Source organism: Pygoscelis adeliae, unplaced genomic scaffold, assembly GCF_000699105.1.
Source record: "Pygoscelis adeliae isolate BGI_AS28 unplaced genomic scaffold, ASM69910v1 Scaffold7, whole genome shotgun sequence".
Lineage (NCBI taxonomy): Eukaryota > Metazoa > Chordata > Aves > Sphenisciformes > Spheniscidae > Pygoscelis > Pygoscelis adeliae.
In genome coordinates, this window is record NW_008825268.1 from 2,818,920 (window position 1) to 2,831,152 (window position 12,233).

General features: G+C 45.0%; 1 long non-coding RNA gene across 1 annotated transcript in view; it reads right to left on the reverse strand.

Moving 5' to 3' along the window:
- Nucleotides 1-864: 864 nt before the first annotated feature.
- Nucleotides 865-12,233, reverse strand: part of LOC103921648 — a 14,990-nt gene continuing 3,621 nt past the window's right edge. Inside the window, exons 2-3 of the long non-coding RNA XR_663857.1 lie at nt 9,677-9,765; nt 865-1,124 (exon numbers count right to left, since the gene is read on the reverse strand). This is a non-coding gene — a long non-coding RNA (uncharacterized LOC103921648). The remainder of the gene's footprint in view (nt 1,125-9,676; nt 9,766-12,233) is intronic.

Consider the following 12,233-nt stretch of genomic DNA (forward strand, 5'->3'; position numbering starts at 1 on the left):
GGGTGGCTTTTACTCATTTTTTTATTCATTTCACGAATCCAGTTTACAGCATCACAGCAAGGGGAAGGCAAAACGCAGTGTGGGAGGAAGACAAAACCAGCTTAGCACAAGGAAACCTGCGCCCTCCCTACTGCTCATGAGGAGAAAGTGTTTGAGCACAGCCCAGGACCACCCAAGAACAACCTCATCCCCAATATTTGGGCAATCTAGATGCTAAGAGTTGCCAGCAGAAAGGGGAGAAGAGGATTAAGTTCTTCTTCATGTAGTCCACAACTCCAGAGGCACAAGAGCCATTTGTTTTTGCCACCCTCTGTGCTGCACAGGATGCCTTGCAGCCACTTCACCCTCAGACGCCGCGCACCCCCTCTGCTTCCCCCAGTGAGTGAAAGACGGCAAATTTGGCCAACAAGTACAATAGATCCTATAATAAATGGCCACCCTTGAAGCCTGTGGATGACAGTACACTGCTCTGCTTCCTCTGCAGCAAGGAAGACAGCCAGCAATGGAGAAGACATAGAGGCAACGCTAAAAACAACTTGAAAGCCTTAAGGAGGGGAAAAAAAGAGCACGGCTGTGGGGAGCCATTTAGCTCCATCTCCTCATGGCTGGGGAATTTCTCGCTGGCAGGACACGTGTCAGGCAGCCCTTGCGAAAAGCTCATTTTGCGGCCATTGCAGTTTGCTGCAGCATTTGCAGTGATCTCAGGCAGTAATAGAATCCACTGGTAGTACTTCGCTATCCATAAATCCCACTGGAGCCGGGCCCATAAATAGTTACACTGTAGTATGCAGCTGCAAACAGGCCAGGAGCAAATGTTCCACATAACGGCTGTTGGCTCTAATCAGATTGAGGAGTCGATCATATTTCCACCATTTGGCTGAGTTTTATTATAGCTACCCCTCTTTAAGGATACCCCTTACTGGTGAAGGGGAGACCACAGTAGTGCCAAACAGCTTCCTTGCAGGGGTGGCCCAAAGCAGCCCTTCGTTGCAGGGACTTCCCCTATTCCCAGAAGCTTTTTGGAGCTGTTTTGTAGCACTTTGCTCTGTCACTGAGGTGCTCCTCCTCCATACTGACGCTCCCAGTAGTGGATAGGAAGGGATCGATCAGATTTTTACAAGTGGCTGAAAAAATAAGAGAGACAGACCTCAGAAGACAAAGTCTAAGAGACTAAGTCTAAGAGGGTCACCATAAAATGCAAACTTTCAATGAGCGCATATCCTACATCCAGGGATACCCTTGTTAGGAATTCGTAGCTCATCTATCACCAAGGGAAAAGAGGACAAACCCCACCTGGGTGGCAGCTACAGCACGTTGCAATTAGATGAAAGCTACGGCAGGTTGCAGTTAGGTGAAAGCCACACCAAGATACAGCACAGCAGTTCCCAGAATAGGGCTCGCCACCCCACCAGACTGCAGTGCTTAGTATTTACAAGCTTGACAAATTCATCTGCAAGAAGCTGGGCTCTGGACCAGAAGTGGGAAGTTGCCAGTGGAAGTGTTTGGGAACCCGGGGTGGTTCATCACCACGGAGGATAAGCTCCAAGGTGTTTATACTACCCAAAGCTGGGAAATACCCATTCCAGCAGGGCTGACGCCATGATTTACAAGCATACAGAAAAGACAGAGCCTGATGTAGGGATCCCAAATGAGTACAAATGTTTGGGTTTTGGGAGCACACAGACCCTTTTTAAAACAGGACAATCATCTTCCATTATCTTTCCCCCTCTCTTTTGTTATCTTCACAATACCAATAGTTCCAATTCCCTGGTTTTCATCAGCAATAATCTCATTCATTCACTCCAATAACCACTTAGCCTTCCACTGAATAGTCTATGCATTCAAGTGTTGAATTACTGCCTTGTAAAACCGAGGAGCAATGATATTAGCACTTACTTCCTATACCCCTGATTTGTGACAGGCGATATCAGTGAGGGGGAAATAAAGAGACATTCTCAGTAACAAGAGAAAAATGGCCTGACATCCTTTCCTTGCTTTTCTCACTTTAAGATTTAAATGTGATATGTGCTTTATAATAAGAGGGCCTGACCTGGGACTCTTCCCAGCTGCAATTTTCACAAAACCTATAGGAAGGTGATCACCTTCCTACATTTCTGTCCTTCTTTCTAATTTCGCTGAAATAGTCCAAAAGAGTCAGAAATGTCACTGAGAGAATATAGAAATATGGACAAGCAAGGAAAATCCTTAAGCCTCACCTTCTTAGGAAACCAGGCCAAGAAGAGTGAATCATACTACTTGGAGTACGGAAGTTGCAGCCAAACTATTTGGTTAGCAAGTGGATTAGATATGCCTGAACAAAACTCTAATGATCCACGTGCAGCTTGGGTCTTCCTGAGATAAAATGAGGGATAAATTCCCCAGTGAATTCCACCATTTGAAAAAAGGAAACCGCACTGCATTACTAGCCTCAACACATTTTCTACTGTAAAAGGTTCATGCCGTGCCCATGAAGACAGAGCTGAGCCCTTTAATAATTTCAGATGATGGAAGTTTCACATGCCATCCTGCCACCACTTTTGACCTGAGCAGGACATGCAGCGTCTACACCGGACAGATTGGTTTTCCAGGTGTGCTCCAACAACTGTCTCCTCTGTCCAATCAGCTCAGAATGGTGCCTCCACACCACTTTTGAAGGCAGCTTTGGGAGCTCCACTAGGAACTAGGAGAAAGCCTCCATCCACTTGGGACCATCAAAGGGTTGGACTCAAGCCTACGAAGTCTATACGTGATGCCCCGACAATTCTCTAAACATCATAATTTCATCAAAAGGAACGAAACTTATAGAACAGGGGCTGAAGGTGATGTTTGAAAGCTGCTCAGGCGAGACAGCTCTTTCCAGTGGACATGCCTTGCCTTGGACTAGGACTCAGCAGGTAAATATCCTTCCTCTGCCTGCAACTGCCAAGCTGGGGCTCCTCCAACAAGTCCTTTGGCTGCTCTCTGCTTTGGTTTTCTTCCTTTTTTTTTTTTTTTTTGCTCATTTTCCAGCATCTCTGAGGCAGGGTTTCTCATTATTTCTTGGTGAGGAATATCACACAAGGACCCCAGTTAGAGCTTGAAATCTGAAGATGCTTCTTTTGCATTTGCCATACTGCAAATAGTAACATTTTTACAGCACTTTCAAAATGCTCAAAAGCTGCTGAGGAAGAAATCAGTACCTAAAAACCCAAATGTACAAATATAGAACTGAAAGCAATGCAAAATTAATACTGTGTCTCCAACATTATGCCTTCCAAGTCTTCTAAGAGACTATTTGGGGAAAAATAGTCTTTACGCAAGTGCTTCATTTCCCAGACAAGGGAACATCTGAATCATTTCTCCTCTGATTAACCCGTTATCATCATACTCTGCCACTGATTATTCCCTATACTTCAGTGAGGAGCTACTACCATGGCAATGAGATGAACCTTGGCTGGATTCATAGCCGTCAGGAAGAAGGCAGCATCCCACATCTCAGATAGCTGCCAGTGCTTTTGCTATTGCAAAACTCCCTTCTCCCTGCCTCTGGCAAGGCCTGCCAGCTCAGCTAGAGGTGGGGAAAGCTGGGCAGACAACCACGCTGCTCCCAGCCAGCATTGCTGCTCTGTGAAGGTAGATCACCGGGAACTAGACTGGGATGGAGTATTATTTGTTACTATGTGGATCACGACCCTGTCCTTTGCCCACATGCAAGCCCACCCCGTATGAACCCCAAGAAGTACAGAGCCCACCAGCAAGGAAATTTTAAAAGGACCATGAAAGTTTGAGGTGCTTTACTTAACCACTGCAAAAGTCATTTGCCTGCATGGAAACTGAGTTATAATGAAGTGTACCACATTTGCTGGCTAAGACTGCCAGAGAGCTATTAAAACCAGCAGGGATCTCTTGGCCATCTATTCTACAGCAGGCCAGGCACCCCAAGAGCCCAGCTGGCTGTTGCACACATTTTCTTCAGCTCCAGCTACATCACTGGACATAACCTTTAGATACGACACAGGGCTGGGAGCCTTGCATGGGCACAAATTTAGGGCTGGGAGAAAAGACAACACAGAAAAAAATCCAGCTGGCAGTTTGCAATGGCCGTGGGAAGATGAAAAGCTCCATCCTTCAGGAACATACAGAAGGTGGGAACAAATGCATTTAAAAAAAATAAAATAAAGGCATACTAGGAGTCTCTTCTAACCCTGAAACAGGGAGCTGGAAACCACACTGAATTGTGATCTCCTTAAAGTGAACTGGAAGTAATAAGGTTCCCCATATCTTTGCTTTCCAGAGGGGTTGAGCACTTTCTGTTTGTCTCGTGACAGCACTAGGATGGGAATGCAGGCTGCACAATGTAGCCACTGCGCAGACTTGTCCTGCCCCGAGAGCTCAGAAAGGAAAGGCGTGCCAGACCGCTGTTAAACTGTTCCCATCAATTCAGCATCCTAGCATTTGCAGGTGATACCACTTCAATGTGCTGGGTACCAAAATCCTGTCTGTACATATTTTCCTTGCTCTCCCTATGCCTTGAACCCTCTTGCCAGACTGCCTGGCTGTATTTATGTCTTCGCTTTTATCCTCCTCATACCACTGTTTCTCATTAGGTTCTTTTTCTCCTTAATTGGAACCCTAATCATGCAACATACAATGTACAGTGTACTACACATTCTTGTGGCTCCAGAGACATCATTAGAAGCAGACTTAGCTATCACTTTCTCTTTAAAAATCCATCAGTAGTAACAGATTTTCAAAGTGAAGTAAGTTGAGTCACCTGATTTGGAGGATGTTCAGTTTAAAAATCCATGAAAGGAGGCCGCGGGGTTTTTGTTCGTTTGTTTTAAAGAGGAGAGTGTTCATCACTTTCTGAAAACCCAAAATTGGTCTCTGAAAAATTACTAGTGACTACTGAAATCCTTGGCCAATAAGTAACAATTACCATCCTCATTACCGAGCAAAGGATGACAGGGAAAGCGGGTCTGCATCAGAGCACACAGAGGGGAAGAGCAGCCCTCAGCCGCTGAAGCTGCCAACAACACGCTCCTCCTGGCAGATGTCATCTTATCCCAAGAGCTGCCACTGCCACTTTCTGCTGGTCTGTTTTCTTCAGCTGTCTAATCCTGAGCTGCAGCTGCAGCGAACACACGGCTCCTCTCCTCCCAGCGAGCAGACAGACCACAAGAGTGAATGTTCACAACCGTGCTGTGGCTTTGAGTTTCTCCCTCCCTTTGGAGGGACAGGACTGTGGGACAAAACACACTTGTCAAGTTAATGAGGAATTGGGGAATGTCAGTTTTGAACTCTACTGTGAACAAAGCAGATCTGCTAAATTAGATGTGTTGGGAGTGGGGGCAAGGTGCTTTTCAGCATTCACCACCCTCAGGTAGAGAAGCAAATGTGCTGCCTAGGATTGAATGCTTGTATTAAATGTTAAAGCCCACAGCAGACTGAGAGACTTGGTTACAGTTCTTCTTTAAATACTGTTAAAATTATAAAAATGCTATACAAAATCCTTGTGGAAGTTGAACCTTTCAGAAGCGGAGATAAAAACTTTGCCTCCATAATGGCAACAAAAGGGAATTGTAAGAAGGAAAAAAAAAAGGTGATGCAAAGAGAAGATGGCAGGGACTGCATCCACACTGGAAGCTTCCTTGGGGACATCTCTACAGTGATGCTCTAAAGGAGCACAAGCCTCATCTAATTTTAAAGGAGACTGAGAGTCTCAATTGGTTTCAGATCATAAAAAGCACAAATGGGAGAGAGATACTCCCAACACCAAAAGCAGCGGGCACAAAAATGACATTCCAGCCTCAAACCTCACAGGCTGGTAACTATGGCATTATTAAATGTACAGCAGCCCCCCACTCCAAGCTATCATATAAAAGCTGTGCTAAACTGACATTCAACTTGGGAAGATGGAGAAGGGAGGCACTGGCAGGAGGTTGCTAACATTACACCACTTCCCACCCCTCTGCAGACACATCCAACAAGGTGAAGGTTCCACCCATAGCCACAGACAGATTTCCAAATGTCTTGATTCTCAGATCCCTCAATTATCTCAATATGACTTTATCATAACAAGAAACCTGTACACTCATTGCAGGGTGTATTCACTGATTCAACTGCATCAACAGCGTTGAAACTAGGAGATCGTATCTTTTTATATAGCTTCTATACACATGCTAAGTCCCAAAAGCTTATAATTTAATTCTAAGCAATCTCCTTTGCCCCTGCCAATTCACTTAAGCACAATAAGAGAAAAATTAATAAAACATCTTCATCAATCATTATCTGTATGTAACATTCACAAGGACAAATCAAAACACATACATGAAATGATTTCACAACAGTTTCTGAAGGAAAAGCACTGGCTTGCGTTCACTGCAGCACATACAGTTTCATGTTATTGCTAGTTAAAAGTATTCAAATATGCAGCTAAATTGTTTACTTTAGACATCTGCCAGGAAACAAAACCAACTCCATGTGCCCCACAGGGAATCAGCCACAAAACACACCACCGATAAAGAGGAGCCAAAATGAAACATTCGCCAATACCTGCAAGGCAGAAATGCTCCACAGCAACAGACACCTGGAGACAACATGGCTACGTGGATCCTACATCCATAGCACGATGCCTGCCAGGGACTGTCTTATTATACTCCTAAGGAGGCTAATGCAACAAAAGGGCATTTGAGATTGCAAAGGCGGAGGAAGTTCCGTTGTGATGAAGCCAACTTCATTTCATTTTAATCACACCAATTGCAAAACACGACTGGAGTTCTGCTCTCTTGGGACAGTACGGGTGCCACAGACTATTGCTGAAATAGCAGGTAAATACCAGAAACTAGTGTTTCATTTCTACATGAGAGATAAAAAGCGTGTCTGAATTTTGTAAAAACCACTAAATATCATAATGGATGATGCTGTTGTATGAGTACAGAAAAAAAATACTACAAAATATGCACTTGAATTTCTAAATCGCTTCCATTTTGTGGAAATGTCTTATATTCTTTGGCAAAAGTCTTCACCAAATCTATTTACAAAAGTTTTTCAAAATATTTCCTTAAAACTAATGATGAACTTGTTATTGCAAAAGTTTTCTACCAGCATCACATTCTGAGAGTTAGACAAACCAGGCAGGAAATAAAAATACTACATCGTCTACTTGTTAATCAAGACTGTCCAGATTTTAAGCTGTGAATAGTTACTTTTACCCATCTTTGACAAACCCAGAAAATAAAATTCATTTGCCAAAATGAATGAGTAAAAAAATTTCAAATGTGACCATTGCCAAACAAAAAGGGTGACACAACTAATTTAAAGAAGTCATGAGGTTGGAGTTTGTGTCAGGCAACTCTTGCATGGCAGCACCACCTTTCAGGATCCGATCTCCCACCTATTTCAGAGCCCCCAAAACTACAGAAGTGAAGACTTCTTCCACTGCACTTAGCACTATCATTTAAACTGTCCTTGCTTACAAACATTCATGCAAATCAGCTTTGGCACTTAGAGTCCAACTGCAGTTGCTGTTCCCACTTCTATGATCCACTATTTCTCAAGGAGAAAGGTAGAAATAACCTTATAAGCAAAAAGGGTTAAAAGTCACACCTGCACGTACACACACAGCAGCCCACAGCCAACCATTGCAGTTCTGTCATCTTAACAGAGTTGCTTGGGAGAGATGAGTTTGGGACAAAAGTATTTAATAAAAATAACAGGCATTTCTGAACTACCTTTGGGGGTAACAGTCTTCATAAAGTGTGTCACCAGCCTCTTGCTGGCAGCTCTGAAGGCATCTCATATTGCAAAGCAACTGACTTTGACAGAAGTTTAACAAGCAGCAGAAAAACCCTCAGGGCTGGCTATTCAAGCAGAAATAGCTGAAATTGAAGCCTTGCTCTTATCGCACTCTGTAAGTGGACCTCCAAAGTCCTGATTACATGCATCTTACACAAAATAGCAACTTTAAACGTAATAGTTAAAAGAGCTGCAGGTGGAGGCAGAGGCAGCTTGCACTGGCTGCCAAACACTGGGCACACGAAGCTTTCATAGGATGTTTAAGGTGCTCAGTCACTCCCTACGGCCAGAGAGTCCCCGCCAGGGGGTCCTTCAGCCCTTGTACTCCAACATCTCGCCCAACCCCACAGGATTTCCAGGTCCTGGATCCAGCAGCACCTTCTGTGACAGTCACTGTATATCTCCTGCTAACAACCTCTGATCTCATAGGTCACACCAGAAGCAAAATGACATTGTTGAGCATCGCTGTGTCACTTGCTTCCCTACAGCTAAATAAGGGGTGCAGCAGCAGCAGGCTATTTAAAGAAAGCCAGCATAGCTACTTGACAGATCCTGGAGGAGAGACGTTATATGTGTATACATCACAGCTCCCCAAAAACCAGGCTCGCACCCACAAGCAGCTTCAAATGGGAGGATTTTGCAGTGGTTTAATGACGTTTGTTTTCACACGCAGAGGGAACACTGACATGTTACAAGCACAACACAAAAGGCCAAGCTCCATCACAGCTAGTTTTAAACAGCTTGGCCAATTTATCCAGTGTATCACTGGCAGTGGTGAGACCTTCCTGCCTCCTGTAAGAAGCACCTGGCAGCTCACTGTGTGCTCTGTCCCCTTGGACTGCAGCACAACTGGTTGCTGCATCTTCCCTCTCCCACTAAAAGCATTAAGGGACCCACATCATCTTCTCGTGACATTTCTAAAAGGAGGCTCTTTACCCCTGACTGGCTAGAGAAGTGTGAGGAAACCCTGCCAGGCCCTGCCTGCAGCCTCCTTTGCCTGCTGGTTGGAGGACACCTCTCCAGCCATGGGCTGGGCACTGGGAATGAAAATCCTGCTGAGGTAAGAGGACACAGTGCCATCAGAAAGCACCTGTTAATGCTATGGAAGAACTCAAGTCCATAGACAACATCGAGCTGAGCACCATGATGGCTGGGAGGCTGGAGCAAAGGCGCGGTGTCAATTATAGAGGGATGCTACAGCTGGGGTGTCACAGGGAACACTCTGCCACCAGACACAATAGCTTCAAATCCCCAAACCTCCAAAGAAAAACATCAGCTCCATCTTTCCATATCAATTCTCTACGTAGAGACACTTTTTTCACAGGATGCTAAGAAACACTCATAGTGATTCATGAGAAAGGGGGAGCTCATCAAATGCTTTATGCTCATTTGTGTCCACTCAGACAACCACAGTACAGATTATATTCTAGATATTTGTGTGGATCTCTATCAGGGCTTGATAAACCTTGACAGTGCTACTTAGATTCTTAAAACAGTTTTCTGAGATATGTACAATACGATTGATCATACAATAGTGTAATTATAGCCCTCTCCATGAAGAATATCATCTTCATGGATATGATTCAAAATGCACAAGTATTATCTGAAACCTACATAGGTTCCATAAATCCAAAGTACTTACTGCTAGACATGGAAATAGCTGAAAAATTTTAGTTCCTACAGTTTCGTTCTTGCTGGGTTGTCTCAAGGTTTGCATATGACTGAGCAACATACCACAAATTCTAAGACAACGGCAAGACTCATGCAGTCAGTTAGAAAACAGGGTGTTCTGGTGTAACGAACACATTACAGAGTGTCTGGGCATTTAGCAGTATTTAAGCAAATGCAGACCGCATGCTTGGCAGAGACAGGATTTCAATTACAAGGACAGAGAACGTACGATCACAGAGAATGATGGTCACATCTCCAAGCTTCGGGTCTTGAAGGCTATCCATACCTCTGGTCACTGAGAAGAAGTGTTACTGATAGCTGAAGAGAAAAAGAGGTCTAAATTGTGACAGCGCCAGATTTCCTAAAAACAGATACTATCTTTGAGTTTTGAGAAATTTCAAACCCAGACCATCCCTAACAGAATTCAGCAAAACTTAACCCACATCACATTAAGCCTGATGAGTTATCCCATCAGCCAGTCTGGCCTTTAGATCCTGGGCTGACTCAAGACCTTCTGGAGTACTTTATGTCAAAAATGAGAGGGAAGAAAAAAGTGAAAGAAAAGAGGTTGATGCCCCATAAGTCACAATGAAACCTTCCAGGCAATGCAGGTACGTGGGGACTCTGTGCCATATACTTAGCTATCCTTTAATGCCCTTTCCAAGTCTGAAGTCACTCCATCTCCTAGCAGATTAAAATGGGACCTGAGAAAGACATAGTTCATTTTAAATGGGCAGTAATTTAACTCCTCTGCTGCATGCTCCAGGGAAAAGAGAGGAAGGGAAAGGCAGCGAATCTCTGCAGCTCACGCACAGGCTGGGGGGCCCTGAAGCTGCAGGAATCCAAATTGCCCAAAACAGCACCAAGGGGGTTTTATCCCATGCAGTGTGAGAGAGCGTGTGAGGTTAACTTCTTATGTTGTGCCTAATCTTTATGTTTAACCCTTCACGTTAACCCTTCGGGCCCGTCAGCTAGTGCTTTCCTTGGTAAAGAGTCCTGCCTGATGGGATTTGATACGCACATTCTGCCCCAACCGCAGCCCTTGCCAAAGGAGCTGGGCAATGGGAGTAAGGCACAGCCTTGCTTGTGCATATTTTCATTACATTTAGCCAGGCACTTGCATTTCAGAGCCTGGTTCCTCAGTGATCTATAAATTGATGCTCATGCCGAAGAAACTAAGGTGCCAAAAAAATGATCAAAAGCTTTACAGGATGGTGGAGAGCAAACTGCAACGAGCACTTGGGTGACACTGTTTTTTCCTCAGGGAACAATGGCATTGGGAAGGTGAGCTGCCCGAATTTGAGCTGAAGGCAGCCCCCAAGTCGTCCAGCAAGAGCTGAGAAGTACGCACACCTTCAGGAAGCTGCTCTCCCCCTTGTCGGCCCTCCTGGGCGTGACAGAGATGCTCACGGGCTCTCAGAGGAACGCCTTGTATGTCTCACTGCCAGTTGCTGGGGGACACTGACATCGTCTGGGACAGAATTAGAAAACCTTGAGCTGGAGGGCAATGCAGCACAAGTGCTAAGTCAGCCGTAGGCTATATATGGTGCACCAGTTGGTGCCTTCTTTCCCCTTCTTCAGATACTCATTCCTTTGCCTGCCCCTTCAGCATGGTTTGACTTCAGCCTACACTACAGCCCCGTGACTGCTGCGTGCCCCTGGCTGCATTCAGGCTACCAACACCTTACACAGCACTTGAAGGAGCCAAGAGGTGAATCCTCCCTCCAAAACACACCCATCACCTCCCTCGAGCCAACAGAGCCCTTCATTTGTGCACATCATCCAACCTTTGTGCCTTTATATAATGCTGTCTCCAGCATTCATCCATCATTGCCCACCACCTGCAAATCCCATGGTGCCAGCCCTGACTGTCTGCTGGTGACATTCCTGTACAGTCACCTCCAGGTCTCCTCTCGTGCTGTGCCCTGCTCCCAGACCACCTTCCCAAGGACAGGGCACCCTCGTTGGACCAAGACCCCTGAAACATGCTGACCTGGCCATTTATTGGGCTTGACTCTCTTCTTCACAAGCTTCCACAGCTTATCAGGGTGTCCTGCAGCTGCGAGCATCTTGGACAGCAAATGGCTTTGCTTTTCCGTGTTGAAAGTGCCTTGCACGTTGTGAGCACTGACAAAGCCAAATCATTAGTAGATTAATTAGGCACCCTGTTGCACAGTCAGCATTACAGCCTGAAGATGAGATCTTGAGAGAGTTTGCTGGCAGCGGATCCCTGGTTTGTTACTTTAAGCCTGTGGTGAAATGTGCAAGAATCAAACCAGACAAGCAGTCCCGCTGAGGCAGTAATCCCTTTTGTGGCCAAAACCACACGTTTAAGAGAGAGCACAAGAACCTCTGCAGCATCTTGGTGTGGAAAAATGCACCCAGTCTTTATCAGTTCAAGAACTGCTTAAGCACAGTGAAATGGATTATATATTCCTTCCAAATTTGTTTTGAATTATAGTAACTGATATTCTTGATAACTGCCTAAATGCCCAGTTCCTTCCTGCATCTTATTAGGTTCTTGGCCTCAAATAGTCCCCCAGCACCAAGTTTCACAATATAACTGGTGTTGGAAGAAACATCATTCCCACGTATTAGTTTTGAATTCCACTGAACCTCCCTTGTTTGTGTTCAGAAAGCTTCTCCATGAACTTCCCTGTACTTCTTGTAACTTTGGATAACGGGATCACTTCCCACTTATGGGCTGAATAAAGAAGGTGGTTGTACCAGGGCACAGCTCCAAACCATTGCAATCTTTCTCAAAGCTCCTTGCTTGCCAAATGGTA